General features: G+C 37.0%; 1 long non-coding RNA gene across 1 annotated transcript; it reads right to left on the reverse strand.

Annotated features, from left to right (window-relative positions):
- Positions 1 to 18490: 18490 nt before the first annotated feature.
- LOC110676142 lies at positions 18491 to 19017 on the reverse strand. The gene is made up of 2 exons (XR_002500105.1): positions 18909 to 19017; positions 18491 to 18846 (listed from the first exon to the last, which is right to left on the reverse strand). It is a non-coding gene; the product is annotated as an uncharacterized LOC110676142 (long non-coding RNA).
- Positions 19018 to 25886: the final 6869 nt, after the last annotated feature.

Consider the following 25886-nt stretch of genomic DNA (forward strand, 5'->3'; position numbering starts at 1 on the left):
AACCGCAATGTTGAGCGTGATATGAGCAATAAGCGTGGTGTAGATACTAAACTAATCCGATATTTCTAATATGATTTGTGGTTGTATCATAATGGTCGCCAACTCTAAACTAACTCCACTTCATTGTTTTTTTTTTCTCAATATGTACAGAATAATTATTGTTTGTATAACTAATATTAACATGGATGAACATGAGCCTAGTTCAGTAAACCAGCAGGCCGATCAAACGTCAAGATGTTTCGAGTCAAGAGACAATATAAGAAAAGTTTAGAATATAGTTTTTGGTGAATTTAAGTACAATTGCTGACCCGACATCCCAAGTATCACTATATTAGCCAAATAACTACTCTACATATTCAAATAGGCGAATTAAAAATCAATAGACCTGATGAAGAGAAGTTTTTTTTGTTCAAAATCCTCTGAATCGCAAAAAAAAAAATCTGGAGACTCTTGAACAAATACACCAAGCGTTTAGGTCACCTACCATTTATGTTTAATTTGAAAAATGTAATTTTTAAAGAAATCTTCCTTTACTCTCTTCTTAGTCTGATCATCAAAGAAAAGAAAGACCCGAAAAAGTTGAGGAAATGTTATCGAAAATTATGTTCAAATTGTAAAATAACTCATTTTTTTTTTTTTTTTTTTTTTTTTTATGAGGTTTTAAACTTGATTAGCCAGTTCATTCGCCTCAAAAAAAATAACTTACTACACACATTGTTGTATAAGAAAAATAAATTCCAAATCTGGAATATTGTGCGAATTTTGCATGGTATTATTTTTTTAATACAGTACTACACAATTGTCAAGTTTAAAGGCTACTAGTGCTTCGTTTGACCTGAAGTTTTCACCACAGCTTGTAAATAACTTGACAATCGCTCAGTTGGAAATTTACAGTATCTCACAAAAAAAAACTTTTGAGTTATAACAAAACACAAATTAAGACGAAAATGGCAATAAATCCTCCTCTGCAAATATGATACATTTGTTGATACTTACAAATTTGTTAATAAAATTTTACAGTAAAATTGCTTGTTTTCAAAATATTATATGCCGTTTTTGCTAAATGTTATATTTGCAATAACTGAACAACTGTGTAAAAATAGTGAATTTTATTTCAAGAAACGTTATGTCTGAGCTACGATTAAAATTTCAAGTTAATCGGAACACTAGAAACCGAGGTCTATGCTTCCAAACTTGGTCATTTTGTGTTCAGTAACTGTAATTTAAATTTCTGGAAAATTTGCAGATTGACGTTCAAGGCTCCGTCATTGAAATCTTCGTCATAATCAAAACTTCAAAAGCAGTTTTTCTGTTAAAAACTAAAAATTTTCAGGAAAATGTGTTCACTGTATTTCGATTGGAGAATAGAATACAGTGAACACATTTTCCTGATAATTTTATTGATTTAAACCTGATTTGCTACTGAAAACGAATTGCTAAAGAAATTTCTCGCTGATTCCTTGAAGAAATTTTTCTACAGCGACTTCTATTTGAACACGGCATAAAAATTAACAAGGCAGGCTCTTTACTGATGTAAATATCAAGTTTGATTGTAAACATGTGACGTCACTCCTCATACCATATACCTTCCGGACCACTATATCATTTTTTTTTTAATTTGTTCGAAGTGGATAGGAAGGACGTCGTCAAGTAGCTGTCAGTTTTCGAAATATGTCACCTTCTTAATATTTGTACATCGTGCATTTGAACTGACATTTCTTTTCAACTGCGTACTGCGATCAAAAAAAGGGCATTCTTGATCGATTCCTTGCAGAAATTTTCCATGCATCAAGATAGGCCGAGAAATTACTTGTCAGCAGCAAATCAGGCTTTAGAACGAAAAAACTGCTTTTGAAAATTCCGAAATCAATGACGGATCCTGCCCCCTTAAATTAAAGGTAATGACATTCCTGAAAGATCTAAAAAATGATTTTAACGAACATTTATTTCATTCGTATTTTCAATTTAATTCTATAAACTATTGTACGATCTAATTACTAAAACAGGGAGGAAATTCAAAACCATCTATCGTTAGACTTAGACTTAGACTAAATGAAAACATTCCACTTTTTCTGGAGATTACCTTTCTTTTACAACAACCTTGGAGTAGAGATCTCAAAAAATATTTAGACGAGTTTTCTCGTCTAAATCAGTACATTTTTCGAAAACTTTACAGTGTAAAAAGCTTGCCCGCCGCCACCAGGTGCGCTAGTGTTCGCGTTAATTTTGGCAGCTGGTTTTGTTGTCATCTTTCCCATCTGTTCTGTGATACCACTAAATACAAAGCGTGCAATTATACCACAATTCAGGAAAAAATCTAAAATTAACAATTCTTAACAAAAAATACTCAAAATTTTATTAATGGCTTGTACCGTTTTATGTCACCATTGACCGTGCACGCTAGCGCACCATTCACTGTGCGTATAGTTTTCATCATGATTTAATTTCGTATCTTGAACAAACGTTGTTGTTGGAGTAACTATGTTGCTAGTAGTGTGCGCACTCATTTTGAAGGGCATTCAAATCTGAATTTACAATAAGAGCCATTGAAAGTTGTAAAAATGATTGAATCATTATTTTTTCATTAACCCTTCAGAGGGATTCTACGGAGGCATGCAAGTCGATTCTGATCGACCATTTCAAAAATATCTGAAACTTTGCACAGTTTTTCAGTTCCATCTAAATCGTCATTTTCCGATATCAAATCTTCAAGTTGAGTCACGACTAACTTTTCAAAAGGGTGTATGTGAAAATGGTTCAAAAATATTCAAAAAGCTGCACAGCAAAAACGGTTCGTTCGATTGTTAGACAACTAAAGAAACAAAGTTAGACAACTAAATAAAGATTCCAAAAAAAATACACACAGTAAAAAAAATTTTTTTTGCGTTAAAAAACGTCATTTTTGTCACAAAAACTCAAATATCTCAAAACCCTATCGGAATACCAACGTAATTTTTTGAGGGAAAACGGTCCATTATATTAGCTATCTACCATAAAAATTTGGTGATGGTAAGCAAATAAACAAAAAAGTTATGACATTTCAAATATTTCACAAATTTGACACTTAGTGAATTTTTTTTTTTTCATTGTTAATTTTTTTAGGACCGCAGTTTGTTGCTGAATTTTTTGTTAAGGGTACCACATGAGGTTAACAAGTTGTTTTCATGATATTTTATTTAATTATTCATAACTATTATAGCATCTATTAGAAAGTTAGACGCGATCCAGTGTTGTGATCTAAAGTCTTGATAGTGTCATATTTTTTATTGTACGTAACTGAAGAAAAATTCTCTCAATAGTGTTGAAACCTTTTGATAAAAGAAACCTATAAGAAATCTAATATTGAAGACAAAAGCTACAAAAAAAGTTTTCTATACAGGTATACGACTAGTTTACCTGCAAAAAGTTTACCTCGTAGAGAACAAGGCGGGTCTATACCCAGGTGATCTAGTATACGTAAAGCAGGTCGGTTTTCTCGGCGCTGGTTTTCTCCACAAAGTTAAAATCTGATTACACCTGGGTATAGACCCGCCTTGGTAGAGAATAGACTTTGTTAATCATATTTGGGAGAAAGCGAGTAACTTCGACAACATCAAAAACATGATAGGTACATACCATGAACATACTCACGAAAAAGCTAAAAATATACTACCACTATGGTTATAAAAGATTTAATTGTAAAATTTTTCTTCAGTCAAGCAAACGACACCAAACTAGTCAGTAAAAACTTAAAAGTGATTTTGTTTATTAAAATCTAACGAGCAACATGAGTAGTCGCTTTCTCAACTGTTGCAGACCGTTTGCAGAAAAAAAGTGTTCGAAAGAGCTACGAAATCTCACCGAAAGCACCATAGATAAACTGAAAGCGGCTGGTTATGCTCCAATGTCTACATTGAATACAAATTTACGCATTTGTACGTCCTGCCGTTTAAACGTTGACAAACGGGCAATCTGTACATCATCGGTGGATCAGGTTGCAGGAAGTTCGAAAACAACAACAACTGAGGAGTTACCAGAAGTACCAAGTGCAGATAGTCTTGCCACGGTACCATAAGCGACATCTGTTTCAACAAATCAATCAGAAGATGAGTGCATCCAGAAGGTCAACATCGAACGCTTCAACGAAGGGATAGCTGGAATAAAAGTGACTCCGATTAAATGGACGAAGATGGGTTACGTCAATTATCCCGAGAAAAAATACCGTGAAATCAACGAAGCTGTACGAAGAAACCTCTTCAAATTAGGACCTGAGGATGTGGAAAATACAGACTACGATGAGGTAATTATGAATATGAAGGAAAGGTTCTCGAATCTAGCCACGACAAGGAAAGAAAAATTATTGATTTTGTCGATGCTGCCAAGCTCGTGGTCTATTCAAGACGCTATTGATGAGTTCAAAACTGTCTTGCAACCAAAAATGCTAGGTCGAGTACTTCATTAACAGATGAGACAAAAGAAAAAATAATTCAATATTTTGAAGACGATGAAGTAAGTAGAGCTATGCCTGGCCAAAAAGATTATGTATCTGTAAAAAAAGATGGAAAGCGTCAAGCAATCCTAAAACAATTAATGATGACTACTTTGAAAGAAGCGTATACACGCTTCAAGGAAATTAACGAAAATATTAAGGTAGGTTTTTCCTCATTTGCAAGCCTTCGTCCAAGGCAATGCAAGCTTCTATCCAATTCAGGAACACATAATGTTTGTGTGTGCACAACACACGAAAATATTAACCTAATCTTACATAGTTTGAAAAGAATCAATTTATCAAAGGATATTAAAATGTTAACTGGTAGTCTTTTGTGTGAAAATACAACATAAAATTGCTATCTACGATCTTGTTCGGATTGTCCAGATTCTTCATCATTGGAAAATACTTTATTCGCTGAGTTTGAAGAAAATTATATTGATCAGTTATCATTTTTTAGGGGGGTCTGTAGCCTTGAGGTTACGCTTTCGCTTCATAAGCGGAAGGTCATGGGTTCGATTCCCAGCCCCTCCACAAAAAATCCGTCCAGACACCAGAAGACGCCTCACGGAGGACCGTGCTTTGGGGAGCACGTCCATCCTCCGTCAGTATCAGATGGTGACTGAGACAAACTGACGCTCTTCTTTTACTCTCACACCGAGCAGGTAGGAGAGAGCTCTGCTGTTAGTGAAGCTAGACTAACAGCAGAGCTCTCTCCTACCTGCTCGGTGTGAGAGTAAAAGAGTAGGAGAGAGTGAAACTAGATGTAAATATAGATAAGTTGAAAATAGATCTGTATCGGTAAAGAAGCTACAAGATCAACTGAGTCCGGCACAGTAATGGCCACAAGCACGGAGTGCCTTAAAAAAAAAAAAAAAAAAAAAAAAAAAAAAAAAAAAAAAAAAAAAAAAAAAGTTATCATTTGAGCAATGGGTGACCACGGAAGGTGTGACCTAGAAACTATTGTAAAACCTGTAGATGAGTTTGTGTCATTTTTTTGCTTGAAATTAGAAAGTTTAATTCCTCACGACTTTATTAAAACAGAGCAATCCCGCTTTTTAAAAAATACGAAAAATACATTACAAGATGGTGAATTTTTAGTCATTTGTGATTTTTCTGAAAACTATAGCTTTGTATTGCAAGATGAAGTGCAGTCCCATCACTATCACTGGAACGTACAACAAGCTACAATTCATCCATTCGTTATTTATTTCAATGGAAGTACGCAAATTGAACATTTTAGTTTTATTGTAATTTCCGAAGATTTAAGACACGACTCAGTATCTGTAAATTTGTTCTTCGCCAAAATGATTAACTTTTTACGCGTTGATAAGGATAAAGAAATCAGAAAGATATATTTCATGTCTGATGGAGCAGCATCGCAGTACAAAAACCGTAAGAATTTTTCGAGCCTATGTCAATTTAAATCAAAGTACGGAATTGATACAGAATGGCATTTATTTGCTACGTCACATGGCAAAGGTCCTTGTGATGCTATTGGAGGACCATTAAGTGCATGGCCACAAGAGCAAGTTTAGCCAAAGAACGTGAGCATCCAATTAAAACTGCAAAAGAACTATTTGATTGGGCGAATCGCAGAAAAGAAGAAGATTTAACAAAATTATCATTTTGTTTTACTACTACTGAAGAGTACGAATTAACGGCATCAGAGCTCAGCGAGCAATATAATAACGCGAAAACGATCCAAGGAACCCAAAAATTTCACTGTTTCATTCCATTGTCAGAAAATAAAATTAAAGCAAAACTATACTCGAACTGTACTGATAATGATGCAAAAGGGGTCGTCCATAAATGACGTAGCATTTTAGGGGGGAGGGGGGTCTTCACGAATTTGTGACGATGTGTGACGAGGGGGAGGGAGGGGTCCCAACTTGTAGACGTAGCATTTTGAATAATTTCGGTAAAAAAGTAGCGCTGGAAAAAAATTAAAAACGGTTTTTATCAAACTTATTTGGTTGAACTATTTAACTTAAGTTATAAAATAATGATTTACCTTCAAAGCATTAATCCCTTAATCATTTAATTCCTGAAAATTAAATAGATTTTATGAAGGTTTAAATAGTTATGTGAATTTTACATTATATTCGTGTCCAAACTATTTATTTTTGAATAAACAAATTAAAAGCTCAATAAATTATGTAAAAATCAATCCCTTATCGACTTGGAAAGTATTATTTTTCCATTTGTTAACAAGCTTTACAATCAACCGTTTTAGTTTAATTAATATTTTCTGTTAGAGATTTATTTACTTAAATATATTATTTTATAATATGCTCATTTAGACAAATATTAACGTTATTTTAGTAAAACAAGATATTTATTCAGTGCGTTCAATGTTGCATGAGATCTCCACACAGTCTTGATGAAACAGCCCTGAAATTGCGGATTTTTGAAACATTCCAAATATTATAATTTTTATTTTTTCTCTATCTGGCCACTATTTGCTGAATGGATTTGAATTAAGGGAATAATGACGGACAACCATTCCAAATTAAGGCTCAAGAATCCATCATTCAATCGTCCGCAATCATTAAAAATAAAAACCAGTTTTTTCGTTCAAATTTAAAGAAATCCTCAAGAAAATCTATCATTGTATAAAAGATAGCAAGTGTAATGCAATGATAGATTTTCGTGATCATTGCTTCAAATTTGAGAAAAAAAAAAAAAACTGGTTTAGTAAATTTGTAAAACGATGATGCTTATTTTCCTTTTAAGGTATTTTGTTGATCATATTCACTGGAATCTGTTTCTTAACCACGAATAATTTAAAAAACTCACTTATTGCTGTTCGTTTTATCACACCAAACGAGAATTTTATCTTTATTCTACATATTTAGCTGTAAACTTCTTTTAGTTTTTAACAATAGTAAAAGTGATACAATTTAAATTTAACCTAAATATAACAAAATAAATATAAACTGGGAATCAACATTATGTAACATCAACAGTAAATAAGTTAGTTCAAACTGTTTCCCAAATATTTTTTGGGCGCTACAGTATTTCAAACTGTTATTCGTCAGATTATCCTGACGTTTTCGGTCAGTAATTAACTATCAATTAATATAAAACTTTGTTTTTAATTTCTGGATTTTAATGTTTTGTTTAAGCTCAATTGTTGAGGAAAACAAATAAAAAATTTAAGGGGGGGGGGGGTGCTTGATATGCTACGTATTTTCCAAGAGGGGGTATCTGCATTTGTGACGAAATGCTACGAGGGGGGAGGGGGGTATAATAAATCAGTGAAAAAATGCTACGTCATTTATGGACGGTCCCAAAGTGTTCGATATTGTAAAAAAATTGAATAACAATAAATAAATAAATAAGTATTAATAAAATGTTTTCATGATCTCATAACGCATACGCAAATCCAAAACTTTTAAAGTTTATATATAACATTTAGAAACTCATCGATCATACTCTAAAAATAATATCCTGGTAAAAAAAATTATTTTCGTGTAATCTGTTAATTCATTTTAATTTATACATATATACATATACATATAATATTTATACATATACCTAATATTTATACATATAATATACATAATACTAATGAATACATGAAAACGACTTGTTTAATTCACGCAAGGCCCTTAACAATAAAATCAGCAACAAACTGCGGTTCCCGTAATAATTTACACCGAATAAAAAAAAAATTTTTTCTACTAAATGTGAAAATTGTGACATGTTTGAAATGTCATAACTTTTTTGTTTATTGGTTTACCATCACCAAATTTTTATGGTAGATAGCTAATATAATGGACCGTTTTCCCTCAAAAAATACGTTGGTATTCCGATAGGGTTTTGAGATATTTGAGTTTTTGTGTCAAAAATGATGTTTTTAATGCAAAAAAAAAAAAAAAAATTTACTGTGTGTATTTTTTTTTTGGAATCTTTATTTAGTTGTCTAACTTTGTTTCTTTAGTTGTCTAACAATCGAACGAACCGTTTTTGCTGTGCAGCTTTTTGAATATTTTTGAACCATTTTCACATACACCCTTTTGAAAAGTTAGTCGTGACTCAACTTGAAGATTTGATATCGGAAAATGACGATTTAGATGGAACTGGAAAACTGTGCAAAGTTTCAGCTCAATAGAAAAAAATGAATTAAAAAATTTACCAAATTTTGGTGCTGTTGCTTGGAATCACTCTTCAGTCGTCGCGCGGTTTTCCACCGTCAGAACCACCATGCTGATGCTATGTACGATAAGCGAGGTTTTTTCACCACTGTTGTACACAATACAACAGCGCGACGACTGAAGTGTTAAAATAGTTATAGGAGTTTTGACTGTACTGTCCAAACCATTTTATATTCGCTCTAAAACTAAATATGATGTAGTCAAATCACGACCTACCAATAAATCCAACATTACCCAATAATTTTAAGCCTTTTACACTAATGCACGGTAATAGGAACCATGAATATTGAAAAGGGTCCATTCACCATGTTTCGACTGAAACACAATAAAAAATTCTGATTTGAATTAAATCTCATGGTGCAAACGATGAAATACATTTTGTTAGAAGTATCTACAGCGAAAACTTGTTGAAATTATGAAAAATTTGATAATCTAACGTTAAAATGAAAAATGTGAATTTTTGACGTTTCTACTAAGTGTGTAAGTATTGTTCGAAGTATGAGACGGGGTTGGTGGTCTGATGGCTACCGCTTCTGCTTCATATGCAGAAGGTCATGGGTTCAATCCCAGGCCCGTCCCTTTCCTCGTACTTTGTAGTTGTATATCTCTCACTTGCTTCTATCTTCCATTCTAATTATATCACACTCAAACTATTCGTTCATAGCAAACGCTAGAACCAGAGACGGACAAGAAACCGTTTCCCTAACGCTTCCTACTTCCACGCGCACGCCTTTCTTACGCCTGATACATAGGCAGTCTGCTAACCACAAAAGCAAACCTCTCTGCCATGCCTTTCCCCCAATCCATACACTCCCGCATGAACTGACGTGGATGCAGTGGAATATACGGTCTACGTGGGAGTCAGTTCAATGCATCATCAATTCCTCCCCCTTCCCTTCATTGGTCTGCATTCTGACGTGGCAGGTGCCATTGTTGCCTAAAAATAGAAGATCACCAGCACTTATACACTGAGGATGCCTGTTAGTCCCAAGCAGTCATTCGGTTGGTTCCTTGTGTAAGTGCAGCTGATCTGGCGATACTGGAGTGCATCCACGGGCGGCCAATCAAGCTCAAGCTCAAGCTCAAGTGTGTAAGTATTGTTCGAAGTATGTTTTCCGGATTGTATTTGATATACCAAAATCGTTGTAGGGGAAATTGGGGCAGCTTAGCCAATTTAAGTAAAAGTCGATAAAAGTGCTAAAAATATTAAGGAATTTTCGGATTTTTATATGATTTCCAACAATTTTCAGATAAATACACAAGATCCGCATGATTTTCGTTGTCTTATAATGTTCAGTTAAAGATATGGTCAGTCATGGGTTTTTAGTGGGCACAAGGGCCAAAGTGTTCATTCATATATAATTGAACTAGAAGAATCACAGATATTCAAAATTATGAAGATTGAGCCGTCGCATGCTTAGTTTTGATACTAAAGCTTAGTGGTTCCATAATAAGCATTTCCCGGTGACCATATCGGTTCTCCAAAAAGACCAAAAAAACATCCAAACATTAAGAACATAAAGATTCGGACGTCACTTTTTTGGTTGTAGGGAATTAATCCGAGTAATTTCATTGAATTATTCTTGCTGGCCACCTTTCGGGACTCTAGGAATCGGTTCCGCATGAACCACACAGAACTGAAATTTTCAGGGGATGTGCTTCGGTGACTTTTTCCTTATTGCATGGAATTTGAAGGCCCAAAAAATCCACCAACCGAATAGTACCGTAATCCGGGGGCAAATTGATCACTATTTTACAACTTTTTGTTATGTTATCCTGCAGAGTTCGAATATTATCAAATAAATTTCGACAAAATCAATACTCCATTGATCTTTATCAGTTTATGTAGTCGATTTTTCATGAAATAATATTTTACATATAAAAATAGTTTTAGTATAAAAAAATGACACACTGGGGTGAAATTGATCACCATATAACAAAGTAGGTATAAGAATAAAATTATTAGTTATTATCTACTAAATTCAGGTCTCCTGAATCTGAAAGTGATGTCAAAATTCTTAAAACTCGAGTATTTGATCATTTTATTGCTAAATTAAAATTTGAAAATCTGCATAATACGCCCCTTGAAAAAAAAGCACTTTATTTGACAATAAACGATTTTACGAGAAAAAACTATACTTGCTATGCTGTATGACATCAAAAATGAGTTCAGTAGTTCATACTTAAGCTTACACAACATTTCAAACATTTAAAGTTAACATGTAGGCATAGCACCGACATTTCCAACTGTATTGCTTACTCCTTCTAAAACTGTGAATATTTCTATACAAATCTGACCCTAATAAAAATGAAATAGTTCAAAATCATCATTAGACATCTTTAAACTAGACAACTTTTTTAGCGAAGTGGTTAGAGTCCGCGGCTACAAAGCAAAGCCATGCTGAAGGTGTCTGGGTTCGATTCCCGGTCGGTTCAGGATCTTTTCGTAATGGAAATTTCCTTGATATCTCTGGGCATAAAGTATCATCGTACCTGCCACACGATATACGAATGCGAAAATGGCAACTTTGGCAGAGAAAGCTCACAATTAATAACTGTAGAAGTGCTCATTGACCACTAAGCTGAGAAGCAGGCTACGTCCCAGTGAGGACGTAAATGCCAAGAAAGAAGAAGAAACTAAACAACATGGAATGTCTGTGGTGTCATCGGAATTTTCAGTATCCTTGAGAGGAAATGTTTTTTGATACCGACGTGATTGAATTCGCCCCAATGATCAATGTAATTACACTTACAAAGCTACGATGGAAACTTATTTTTCGAATGTTCCGCGCTTCCGGAAATATGTATGAATGTAAACATGATGTGAGAATCTCTATTCAAAGTCCATACCTATTCAACCATTTTGGCACTAAGAGCATGTAAAATTGAGCATTGATCTACTTTGTGATCCACATGAGGTAGAAAATTCGAGTCTTCGGCAAAGTTGTTCAGAATGTCAAGAAAATTCGGAACACAAACAGTTTGATTCAAAATTTTGCCATTAGGTGGCGCTAGTAAGCATCTAAATTGAATAATTTAAGCAATTGTCGTGTGATCCAGATAAGAAGTACGAGTCTTCGACAAAGTTGTTTTAAAAGACGAAGACATCTGGAAGCAAGCAGTTTAGTTCTGCTGCCAGGTTGCGCTTACCATGTAAAAACAAAAAAAAATAAACCAAGTCCTTCTTGTGATCCACATGAATTAGAAAGCTCGAGTCTTCTGCAAAGTTGCTCCGGATGTCAAGAACATCTAGCAGTATGTAATTTTAAAAATCCGCTTGGTGCCGCTAGTGAGAAAATAAAATTAAAGATTTCAAGCGAGTTATATTTTCTGATCTAAATAACATATAAAACCGGAGTCTTGAATATCAAATTATTTGGATCCTAATCACTAGGTAATTAAGTGAATCAGGACTGAATCACTTGAAAATTGAAGTGAATTAGATTTGAATCTCTTGAATATGATGCCAGACTTGAATCACTTAGGGAGCCGGATCGTATTCTTGGCACTTTTGATTCACTTCGGCAGTGGGTTTTTTAGAAAGCTACAGAGCTCATATTTGGCCACAATAGGCGTCGTACTGAAGCACTTCTTATAGCAAAGTTTCAGACAATTCGGCCGAGAAAACCTCGTCATGCTAAAGTGAATCATGGAAGTGCTCAAGTGGTTCTTCTTCTTGGCATTAACGTCCTCACTGGGACAGAGCCTGCTTCTCAGCTTAGTATTCTTATGAGCACTTCCACAGTTATTAACTGAGAGCTTTCTTTGCCAAAATGGCCATTTTTGCATTCGTATATCGTGTGGCAGGTACGATGATACGCTATGCCCAGGGAAGTCAAGGAAATTTCCATAACGAAAGATCCTGGACCGACCGGGACTCGAACCCAGACACCTTCAGCATGGCTTTGCTTTGTAGCCGCGGACTCTAACCACTCGGCTAAGGAAGGCTCAAGTGATTTACTAAAATCTAAATAGATCAACTCAGAAGCTTTTGAAAATGAAGTGATCAGTTTTAAATTATTTGAACATGAAATGAATCAGATAAGAATTATTAGAAAATGAAGCTAATCAATACTTAACTGATTGAAAGACATGAATTACTGGAAAGTTGAGTAAAACTAAAATTGTAAATTCGAAATGAATCAGTCCATAATTACTTGAGCATGAAGTAATTCAGACTTTTATTACTTACAATCACTTGTGTATGAAGTGAATCTGACTTGAATCACTTAAATATGAAATATTACAGACCTGAAACACTTGAATATTAAGCGAATCAGTCTCGATTATGAAAAGATTTCAACCTGAAACATTTGAAAATTAAAAGCATCAGACCTGGGTCACTTGAAAAAATATTTGAACACATCTTAATTACTTGGAAATGAAGTAAATCATGGAATGATAAATGAATTCCTTAAATCTGAAGCAAATCAGACCAGAATAATAAAAAAATGAATCGAATCAAACTATGAAGTAAATCAGACATGGATCACTTGTCAAAGATGAAGTGACTTAGTAATAAATATCTCAAATATACTTTTAAGTGCCACCTAGCGTCAAAATTCGGAGCCAAACGGTTTGCCTTTCGGATGTCCTTTACTGTCGTAAATCGCAGGTCAGTCCCATCTGAGTACGCATTGAGAAAATGGGCTGTAAAGTTTCCAAACCATACGAAAATTCAAGAAATCCTAGAGGATTGGAATATGTTCAAATCTAAATGCTTTTCCTACGATATCTTCCCGAGAAAAATATAAGTATGATCAAAATACGATTCATTTTTGTGTTACACGGTGCGAAAATCTGTAGTGGGACTGCTATGCAATTACTTTTTATTATGGGACAATTTGACTAGCAGTTTTTTTGACGTTGGATAACGTCCTTCGGCAACATATGGGGGTACAATTCCAAAAAACGAAAAATTGAGCATGTAACGAAAAGTGGTCAGGTTTTGACCGCTAATAACTCAGCCATTTATCGATAGATTTTCAATATTTATACATCAATCGATCGGAAATTTATCTACGCGTCGATTCAAATGGAGGACACTATTGATTATTGGCAACAAACTATTGAAAAATCGTAAAATGTTGACCCCTTTCTTATCTAACCAATCACGTTCAAGCACATTTTTGGGTTCCGCTTTCCACTATGAAAGCGCACCGGTCCTGCTTCTTCCCTCAGTCTTCTTTTTGCGGTCGGACTGTGAACACGGTCTGGCGAGTCATTTTCGCTTTGCCTTTGCACCCGCTTCACAGTTCAATTAGTGTCGTCGGAAGAGGAAGACGCAAGATTGATTTGCAGCGGCGATGACGATGGCTTTGGAACTTCTCCGAGCGGCGAACTACTGCCGCTCGGAAAAGCGCCCAAGCCATCGTCATCGCCGCCGCAAATTTATCCGCGCTTGCAGATTTCGACTCGTGATAAATTCAGCTTCGGTGGTCAAGAAGCAAGCCCGCTAGGAACGAAATACCGCAGGCCCTCTGAGTTGCTGATCCGAGGAGCTGCTGCTAATCGAGCGTCGGATTGGTGAAATCGCACAAGATTTCAAGAGTGAGTCACGAAACATTTAGCTGGTTCGTCGTATAAGCAAATCGGCGCTTTTCAGGGCCATCAAATGTGTTGAAAAGAGTTAAAAGAATAATATTTCCGACCTTATTACATCTTATATTTCTCAATCAATCTCACAGCTTAATACAAAATTTAATGAGTCATGAATAATAGATGGCACGACAATTTGAAACTGTATTCGCGGACGCAGCTGCAGTGCCGTCGGGGTGAGTGCTCAACATTTCACAACGATTGTAAAATAGAGTGGCATTTCCAACAGCTTCTTAGACTTGCCATATTTTATGAGAACATATGTAACAAAATTGCGACATATTTAGAATGCTTCTGAAAAGAAATTCTCATAGAACAATTTTCATCATTTTGGCACCCATGGATCAGAAATATTCCTTCATACTAAAGAAAACTATTGATTATCAATAGCGAACCATTGAATATTGGAAATCTTTCTACGAATCGACTCCAATAATTAAAACTATTGGTTTTCATGAATAAACTTTTGAAAAATTGATAAATATCAAGGCATATCTTATTTTCCATAACAAAGCACATTTTTCTTGTGTATTCCTAGCACAGACATCATTGCTCGATATCTTAGCCGCTTTCATCATGCAAAGGGAAATGCCCCTTTCGGTCTTCTTCTTACTCCTTTTTATTCTATCGTGTTTAGTCGAAGCCAACCAAGCTTCAATGAGCCCCGCGCACATCAGTCAATCGTCGACCAGCAATTGGAGAAGGACTCCTATCGGAATAAATTTTACAGTGAGAAAACCAACGAAAATAAGGAAGCACAAAATTACCGACCGCATTTCGATTTAATCGTCTTTGGTAATCTTTTGGTGTGTTTCTGTCTAACAATGGATTGACGACCCAGTTCAATCGACGGTGACTAGCCCCAACCGTCCTTTTTAGGACGACCATTTCATTTTAAAAGAGTTGTGAGAATTTTCCACCGTGAAGAGCGACATTACTGGTGATTGGATGTGATTGATTCAGATTTTGGTCAGTAATTTGGATGCAACCATTTATCACGGCTTAATGCTTCTCGAGAATCACAGTGTCAAGAAATAAAATTCCCATTGTGCGCGCGCGGACAATCGTCGACAGTGTGTGCATGAGTCGGATAAATCGCGAACGGCATGAATTAAGAATCCATCACGGTTTGCCTCGCAATTAGTGATGATTGAATGATGCCGTTGTCGTCGTCGCATGCTAGAGCGATCAGTATCAACTTGGCGAACAAAGAGCTAAAACTTATCAGCAACAGCTTTGTTGACGTTTTGATTTGGTAAGAAATTGTCGAATCGAAATACACACACAAAGAAGACTGCAAAAATGCTACCGCCGCCCGACCCGAGCGACGGGAACCTAGATAAAACTTTGTTTGCCATTTATTGTAATTTTCACGAATGATTAGACTTTCATGACGAAATTGAGAAGCTGCCAATAATGTACTGATGGTACATTTTCAAACACCATTTACCTTTCATCCTTGATTTCTGTCACTACCAGCTGGTTTCGACACACCAGCTGGAGGTTAGAACAATGACGATGACTGTAAACATCGGAAGACCAGCTGGTTTTGTTATGTAAGCCATAGACCAGCTGGTGAGTCGAGAGCAAAGAGAAAATGGAGAGAACACTGAGCCGAGAAAATGGAGAAAACACTGAGCCGGCCGGAGTGAACTGTCATGAACATCAGGATAATTGCATGGGCGGCGGTGATCGAAAAGGGGCAGCGAAATCGAAGGCGAAATCTGAGAAAGACGAAATTCAGATCATCAAAGTCTAAGTGGTAAAAAAATCGCAATATCTCCGTTGAAAACTTATCATTCGAAATTACAATTGATAACTAAATAAATTAATTAATCAATTGTGGCCCTGTAAAGGGTTGTTGTTTGAAATTGTGCTTCAATGCAATTTAAGCGCGTTCGCCACGGATACGACGAGCCAGCTGGATGTACTTCGGCATGATGGTGACACGCTTGGCGTGGATCGCGTACAGGTTGGTATCCTCAAACAAACCGACCAGTTAGGCCACGCTCGCTTCCTGCAGGGCCATGATGGCCCAGCTCTGGAATCGCAGATCGGTCTTGATCAAGAAGTCCTGCGTGATTTCACGGCCAGGCGCTGGAATGGCAAACTCTGCACCAGTTATAATGTAGAGCTGGGTTTGTCAGATGATTATGGTGACATCTACGTTGCCGAGATAACTACAATGAATTGTCGGGCACTAATGGTTTGTCTTTACATTTCCCCGGATACAACGAAGAAGCAGAAGAAGTTCTTCATGGCGCGGAACTTGTTCAAGTATCAAAAGGAGACCATGCCAATCGTCGTGACAGGAAAACTTCAACATCGATTTGAGCAAAGAGGAGAACAGAGTTAGCGGACTTCATGGACAAGTACTTAAACCTCAAACTGGCTTCGGAACGCACTAAAGCAACCAATCGTAGTGGATCATGCGTGGAACTAACAATTAACCGGAATATTTGTCTGGAGAGCAAATGTTACCGCTCATGCTTCTTCTTCCATTGACCGGTTCACACAATGTCCATAATAGGTCAGATTTGACATGCAACAAATAGTGTGAAAAATGATTAGATGTTTATCAGTATCAGCACTAACTTTGACCTATAAGAATTCGGTGACCATTTTCGGATTTTGATACAAAGTAGGCCAAAATCGTATGAAAGGGTTGAAAACCAGTGTTGGGTCGAAAATTGGTGCTCTTCCCCTAGAAATCTTTCATAAGTTCGTGACGGTCTCAAGCCGCGAAATAGAAGAAGCTAACGTTAAACAACGTCAACTTGGCGGTCGTATCTTGGAAACAACCTCTTACTTTTTTCCTAATTTTTTCGAACAAATTGTATTATTTTATTGGGGCAGCTGAAAGAGCATTGGAATATATGCTGAAAACTGAACTCAACTCAATTTTGACGAAAATGCAGATGGGACTGACTTGCGATTCACAGCAGTTTACTTTCTGAACATCTTTGCCGAAGACTCGATCTTTCTATCTAAAGAGTTAAGAATGCTCAATTTCACATGCTCACTAGCGCCACCTAACGGCAAAACTTTGAACACAAATGTTTGCATATTGGATGTCTTTGACCTTCTAAACAACTTTGTCCAAGACTCGATCATTCTATCTCATGTGGATCACAAGATAGAACATGCTAAAAATGATCAATTTTACATGCTTACTAGCGGTATCTAGCGGCAAAATTGCGAACCAAACAATTTGCTTCCGAAATGTCCTTGATATGCTGAACAGCTTTGCTGAAGACCGCACCATTGTAGATCATCAGCATCTCGAGATATAGCATCATGAAGGTTCCTGTTTTGAGGTGATGCTAAACTTTTCAGGGTGATTTAGTATTCAGCTGAGTGTTGCAATACTTTTTCAAGCGAGTCCGTATTTATGACGGGTAGTGTAGCAGGTTCCCGGTGGTCACAGTGACCAACTCCGGATCTCCTGGAGGATTTCTGAAAATTTCATTAAAGCCCAATAGAACTGAAATCGGTCAACATCTGTTTGAATTTTCGGGTCAAGAACGATTCTATGACACGATTTGTAACTTTTTTTAGGGATTAAATAAGGTTAAAAGTTTATTGTTTAAATGTTATTTATGTTATTTTTTTGTTTGGACTTTTAAACGAATGTTAACGTTATTAAAAATCGAAAATCTATCTGTTATTCTTTTAATTTGTCATTTAAATCGACATTATTTTCACCTGTCCCATTGATTCCGGGGTGAAGTTGATCAAAAACAGATAGATTTCCAAAATTCAAAATATTCGCTCCATTTTAAGCCACTGAACCTGAATCAAGGCTCAACACTTAAGATTGTTTAGTTGATTCATTTTAGCATTGAATTTCGTTAAAAACTAAATTAAACGCCTAGATGTAGACAATTTCCTTCAACACCGATTACCTGTTCATGAGAAAAATGGGTTTCTCTTTGAAAATAAATTCAGAAGTGGAATGCAAATTCGGAACTGAGTTTATGAAACATAGCTAGAATATATGAAGCAGGTTATTTAAATGGTGCGTTTTTAGGAACTTGACAATAGTCGATTGTTTGGAGAACTATTTTAATCAAAATAATTAAAAATAGTAACCATTAATTCAGGAGTGATCAACTTTACTCCACTGATCAGCTACAGCCCAAATGACGGTACCACCGTTAGCTCGAAAAATTGAAGCAAAATCGAAAAGTCCGAACAAGGATCAAAAAAGAAATATGTATAAAAAGAACGAACAAAGTTAAAATATTTGAGTAAAATTTTGTGATACTTCAGTAAAATATTGCTTCATCTATGAATGCTTTATTCACCACCTCAATAGTAATACGGATAACCATAACTGTAGCTAGGATAATACCGATAGTATGTAGGATATCCGCCGTAATATCTTGGGTATCCGTAGTACCCGAACCCAAAAGTTTCCGCCCTGTCTATGTCAGAAGATGCCACCTCTGGTGCAATGGTTGTCACTGCTTCATCCGCTTCCGTGGTTAGAAATTCTCTAGGAGTGCTGCCAACTGCTTGGAATAACTTCGGAATAGGCCTCGTTGCGAATGATGGAACGGTAGTTGATGGAATTTCACTTCCAAAGGTGATGGCAAAAATGGCAAATAAACAGATTATCTGTAAAAAATTACTTTTACTCAACGAAGCTTGAATTATTGCATTAAATATTTAAAGTTCACCTTGACCATTTTAATATTGTTGAGAAGAGTCTTGGCTCCAAGATGGTTTGATATACAATCGTATGATCACTTAAACAAATGCGAAATACTGTAATCACTTTTCTCAAAGCTGTTCCCTTTTTATACAAAATTTGAAGCTTCAACGGAAATCCCAGTTTTGTTAGCACGGGATTTCGAATTAACGTCACACGATTGCAAGCGGCAAAGAAATTCGAAGCAATAAAAAAATCAATTCGGTTTTGAGATGAATCATGGTGTTAATAACCGTAGCCGCCCCCAACTAAGAGGTGTCTAATTGGAACGCAAATATTATTCTTTATCGATCGTCTATAAACCTGTGACGTTGCGATGATTTTGGAATTTCGAATCGCAAACAGAAGGCATGAGGGAAGATGATTCATTGTCGTGCAACAACCTTGGAACACATTTTAATAGGTAAAAGATGAGTAGTTTTCGTGACGTACAAATGGCGCAATGGACAAAGATTGTTACGAAAGTATTTCAAGTGGTATTCATAATCGGATTCCATCCCCAACAAGTTTAAGAAGTTCTTCAGTGACTCTAGCAGAAGCTTTGCTCAAATTATTTAAGGAACTGTTGCAAGAGCTCTTCCTAACAAAGATGTCCTACAATTTATATCTATGGCCGTTTCTTTTGAAATACAATTGGCAATTTTGTTTTCGTAGCTGCACATTTGTATTTTCAATGCAACTGGACATCAAATTTATCTGCTTCAAACAGATTGTTATGGCAAGTTTGAGAACCTCTGTTTTTATATTCGGTAAAAGAGAAAACTATCCCATTAAAAAGTTAAGCCAAAAATGTCTAAAGTTTTCCATGTATAAATGGCGTCGATGTTTGAGGAAATATTTCAGAAAGTTCGTGCAAATAGAAAAGAGATAATAATAAGTACTACTCATTTCTCATTATCTATCTATGTGTTCAAGCTCGTTTATATTTCTTAGGTACAAACTTTAACAGCCTTAACTGTCCGTTTCCTTGATTTTTATTAAGAAGTAGTAAAGGCTTTTGTTTGTAAATTTCTAAACTTTCAGCGACGTCTAGTTTCCAAGATTTTTTTTAATTCTTTATTAGTATCATTCCAACCATTACATTCATTACTTATACCTAGGTGTCCTGTGTTATTAGACAGGTATCAGGTATCAGAAGGCCGGCTCCAAAGGCACGTTCCCCACCAGTTGGGAGATTTGTGCCATCGCCATATTTGAGCCTATTTCATCATCTACCCAATGGGAGAGGAAGGGGAAGGGAAAGATGGGAGGAAATAGGAGTGGGGTCCCTTGAAGAGGGAAGATCGCATAAGCGAAATGAGAGCATGTAGCTCCATACCACAATGGGTTCGAACAGCGCCCTAAAAAGGGCACTGCAAAACGCATGAGCGTAAAGAGAGCCTATAGCTCATTACCACAGCGGGTTAAGAATAACAGAATGTCCTGAAGATTCAGGCTTCTGAATTCAGTTTCACTTAATAAGTGTTTACCAAGTAATTGGAATCGCATTTGCGCAAAAACTGGACAGTTACATATCAGGTGATACGAAGTTCCATAATCGGAGTCACAACTATCACACACAAATGAGTCAGCACGCTGAATATTTGCCATGTGATAGTTGAGTCGGCAGTGGCCTGTCAACGCTCTGACCAAGAGACTGCAATTCTGCTTTGACAGATTTGTCAAATACTTCGCCACCCTTGGAGATGGCTCAGTAATGTACAATTTTGTTTGACGACACGACTCCAAACTATTCCAATATTGCTTGTGCTGAGTTGCCGCCCAAGAATTTATCTGAAGCTTCACCCAGCACTTCGAAATTGGAATAGCCGGCTCAGGACCAATGAAGTCATGCGATGCTCCATCGCGAGCTAGCTCATCAGCCAATTCATTTCCAACGATGGAAGAATGGCCAGGTACCCATACAAGAGTTACAGAGTTGACTGAATTCAGTTCCTCAATTTGAGTTCGACATGCGATAACAAGCTTCGACCTTGAGTTGGCCGAAGCGAGAGCTTTTATAGCAGCTTGACTATCTGAACAGAAGTATATGACTTTACCCATTACGCGCTGTTGAAGTGCTGATTGCACTCCACACATAAGGGCAAATATTTCCGCCTGAAAAACGGTGCAGTTTCTACCAAGTGAGTAAAACTGATTCAGCCTTAGCTCACGAGAATATACTCCTGCACCAGCTCTACCTTCAAGAAGGGAGCCATCAGTGTAACATACTATATTGTTTGATATACTTCTTTCCAAATAGCCAGACGTCCACTCTTCCCGTGAAGGGAATTGTGTGATAAATGTCCTGTAAGGAAAGTTACAAGCAATTGTGAGATCACTTGGAGCAAGGACAATTTTGTCCCAATTCACCAAAAGTGGAAACAACGAAGTGTGTGTAGATCTACGATTCACTGGATTTTTCTCCAGTAGATCCAGTACCCATAAACGGTAAGAGCAAGAAAGTGCTTCTTGTTTAAGATATATGTGTAGTGGCGCAACGTCGAAAAGGGCCTCGAGCGCTGCTGTGGGAGTTGTAGAGAACGCACCAGACATCGCCATCAAGCACATCCTTTGGAGATGGCCCAATTTTGATTGGATTGTTCTCACTTCGCCCTTTTGCCACCACACAAGACATCCATATGCCAATATTGGTCGAACAACTGTTGTGTAAATCCATTTGATATATTTGGGTTTGAGGCCCCAAGTTTTACCAAAGGTTCGCCGGCATTGACCGAAGGCCATGCAAGCTTTTTTGACTCTGAAATCAATGTGAGGTGTCCATGAAAGTTTGGAATCTAGAATGACTCCGACATACTTTACTTGATCAGTCACGTTAATCTCAGTGCCAAAAAGACGTAAAGGTCGAATTCCATCGCGGTTTCGTCTTTCCGTAAACAGAACAATAGATGTTTTATTCGGGTTAACCGAAAGGCCATATTGGCGACACCAACTCTCGACTACCTGAAGAGCACTTTGCATCAGGTCGAATAGGGTGCTTATGCACATACCAACTATCAGAGCTAGATAGTCGTCGGCAAATACATAAGTTGGAAAACCGCTATTATTGAGTTGCCTCAATAGCGTATCTGCTACGAGATTCCACAAAAGTGGTGACAAGACTCCCCCTTGAGGGCATCCGCAAACACTCAATTTTCGAATCGCTGCTTGACGCAATGTCGAGAAGAGATTTCGGTTTTTGAGCATTTGATGAATCCAATTGGTAATCATTGTAGGTAGCCCATGGTTTCGTGCGGCTTCCAATATGGCATCGAAAGACACGTTATCAAAGGCACCCTCAATATCCAAGAAAACACCCAAGCAGGATTGCTTCTGAGCGAATGCTTTCTCGATATCGTATACAACTTTGTGTAAAAGAGTCACAGTGGACTTTCCAGATTGATAAGCATGTTGATTCACATGAAGAGGCATGTTTGCCAAATAAACATCACGGATGTGATGATCGATAATGCGTTCCAGACATTTCAGAAGAAATGAGGTCAGACTGATTGGTCTAAAACTCTTCGCTTCTTCATACGACGCACGTCCTCCTTTCGGGATAAACTTTACAGTAATATCACGCCAGGATCTGGGAATGTACCCGGTAGCAAAACTGCTTACAAGTAGCTTTTTCAAAACATGTTTGATAAACTCAAACCCCTTTTGGAGCAGAACAGGATAAATCCCATCCGCTCCTGGAGATTTGAAAGGAGCAAAACTATTAAGTGCCCATTGAATCGATTCATTAGTTACGATACTGCGAGCCGAGGCCAGAGACTCGTAACTACATAAAAAGACATTTGGTTCATCCGTAGATGCTATGTCCACACATCCGGGGAAGTGTGTATTGAATAAACATTCTAAAACTTCCTCATCGGAAGAAGTAAAGTCACCATTAGGTAAGCGAATTTCGTTCACTTGGAAATCCTTAGATTTTGCAAGGATTTTGTTCAGCCGACTGACTTCACTCAAACTGGAAACATTTGTACAAAGGTTTTTCCATCCAGATCGTTCAGCAGAACAAAGAGCCTTCTTGTATGCCTTGCGAGCCGACTTGAACGACTCTGATCCAGCTGAACGGCGTCTGTTCCAACTCCTTCTACATTGTTTCCTGAGTCTAGTCAGATCGGAATTCCACCATGGAGGGACCCTTTACAGAACGCAGAGGACATGCTTCTTCAAAAGCTTCCATAATGTAGGATGTTGTAGTATCAACGGCATCATCCAGATCACTTGGCTTTTCAATGGACGGAGAATATCCATGAAATTTGGTCGCAACCAATTCAATATAGAGTTCCCAGTTTGTTGATCGGGGATTCCTAAAACGCAAAGTCTGCGCAGTTACATTTGAATGTTCAATGAAGATGTAGCGATGATCAGATAATGATTCCTCATCTGATACATGCCAATTCGTCAACTCGTGACTGATTCTATTCGAGCAGAGCGTTATGTCTAACACTTCTTCTCTATTAGAAACCATGAAGGTTGGGCGATTGCCTATGTTAAGTAATCCAAGGTCTGTACTACTTAAGTATTCCATCAGACTGGAGCCTCTCAAATTGATATCTGAGCTGCCCCAGATGATGTGATGAGCATTGGCATCACTGCCCACAATCAGCGGAAGGCCTTTTGTTGCGCAGTGTGCGACAACTCGTTTGAAGTCATCCGTTGGGGATGGTTCATCATGTGGTAAATATACCGAACAATAGACGTATTTCCTGTTGAGGTCACCAACAGAAACATCAATTGTGACAGCACATACATCTCTGGTCGTCAACTCAGAAATGAGTGTAGCAACGATTGCTTTATTTACGAGCACGCATGCGCGGGGCATGGAGCGCGAGTTTGCCATTTCAAGTTTGCTGAAAGTAGCAAAAACTGGGTCCACAAGGTTACCTAGATAGAAGTTTCCTCTACGAAAGTAGGGTTCTTGAACTAGCGCCACTTGAGCTGCACCATTTTGCATGAGTCTGCAAAGATTGATCGTTGCTGTTCTTTTATGCTGAAGATTGATCTGAGCTAACCTAACCGTAGCCACTACCCAAACTAGGCAGGATTAAGCTTTTTGCAATCTCAGCACGAAAAAGACCAGCAACGAAAAAACCAGATCGGTATATATTTAAAGTCGCCAAAGGCGAAAGAGCACAGAATACACTGTGTAAAACGCATAATGCGAAGCCATATAGGTGATAATTTAAATTAAATGTCAACATATTCATAATCCCACCCTTATTAAGCCTCAGGATAGAGACTGAAGAAGGGCAGCCGATTATCTCGGAGAAACACAAGGTCACCTGCACCATTGCTCCATACTGTGGAGGCGCCCTGGTACCCCACAAGCTTAGCGTTAGCGGTTAGGTTTTATTTAGACCCCCCTTATCATTCATTCCTAGGCACGGCACCCATCACACCATAAATTAGGGGTCACCTGTGAGGTGGACTTTTACCACCGGAACAGGCAGTCCGTAGTGTTAATTCTTAGCCAGTTGAAACACCCGCTACCGACACTACGCGCACAGAACAGATGGGAAAGATGACAACAAAACCAGCTGCCAAAATTAACGCGAACACTAGCGCACCTGGTGGCGGCGGGCAAGCTTTTTACACTGTAAAGTTTTCGAAAAATGTACTGATTTAGACGAGAAAACTCGTCTAAATATTTTTTGAGATCTCTACTCCAAGGTTGTTGTAAAAGAAAGGTAATCTCCAGAAAAAGTGGAATGTTTTCATTTAGTCTAAGTCTAAGTCTAACGATAGATGGTTTTGAATTTCCTCCCTGTTTTAGTAATTAGATCGTACAATAGTTTATAGAATTAAATTGAAAATACGAATGAAATAAATGTTCGTTAAAATCATTTTTTAGATCTTTCAGGAATGTCTTTACCTTTAATTTAAGGGGGCAGGATCCGTCATTGATTTCGGAATTTTCAAAAGCAGTTTTTTCGTTCTAAAGCCTGATTTGCTGCTGACAAGTAATTTCTCGGCCTATCTTGATGCATGGAAAATTTCTGCAAGGAATCGATCAAGAATGCCTTTTTTTGATCGCAGTACGCAGTTGAAAAGAAATGTCAGTTCAAATGCACGATGTACAAATATTAAGAAGGTGACATATTTCGAAAACTGACAGCTACTTGACGACGTCCTTCCTATCCACTTCGAACAAATTAAAAAAAAAAATGATATAGTGGTCCGGAAGGTATATGGTATGAGGAGTGACGTCACATGTTTACAATCAAACTTGATATTTACATCAGTAAAGAGCCTGCCTTGTTAATTTTTATGCCGTGTTCAAATAGAAGTCGCTGTAGAAAAATTTCTTCAAGGAATCAGCGAGAAATTTCTTTAGCAATTCGTTTTTAGTAGCAAATCAGGTTTAAATCAATAAAATTATCAGGAAAATGTGTTCACTGTATTCTATTCTCCAATCGAAATACAGTGAACACATTTTCCTGAAAATTTTTAGTTTTTAACAGAAAAACTGCTTTTGAAGTTTTGATTATGACGAAGATTTCAATGACGGAGCCTTGAACGTCAATCTGCAAATTTTCCAGAAATTTAAATTACAGTTACTGAACACAAAATGACCAAGTTTGGAAGCATAGACCTCGGTTTCTAGTGTTCCGATTAACTTGAAATTTTAATCGTAGCTCAGACATAACGTTTCTTGAAATAAAATTCACTATTTTTACACAGTTGTTCAGTTATTGCAAATATAACATTTAGCAAAAACGGCATATAATATTTTGAAAACAAGCAATTTTACTGTAAAATTTTATTAACAAATTTGTAAGTATCAACAAATGTATCATATTTGCAGAGGAGGATTTATTGCCATTTTCGTCTTAATTTGTGTTTTGTTATAACTCAAAAGTTTTTTTTTGTGAGATACTGTAAATTTCCAACTGAGCGATTGTCAAGTTATTTACAAGCTGTGGTGAAAACTTCAGGTCAAACGAAGCACTAGTAG

The sequence above is a fragment of the Aedes aegypti genome, chromosome 2 (assembly GCF_002204515.2).
Source record: "Aedes aegypti strain LVP_AGWG chromosome 2, AaegL5.0 Primary Assembly, whole genome shotgun sequence".
In the NCBI taxonomy this organism is placed as follows: domain Eukaryota; kingdom Metazoa; phylum Arthropoda; class Insecta; order Diptera; family Culicidae; genus Aedes; species Aedes aegypti.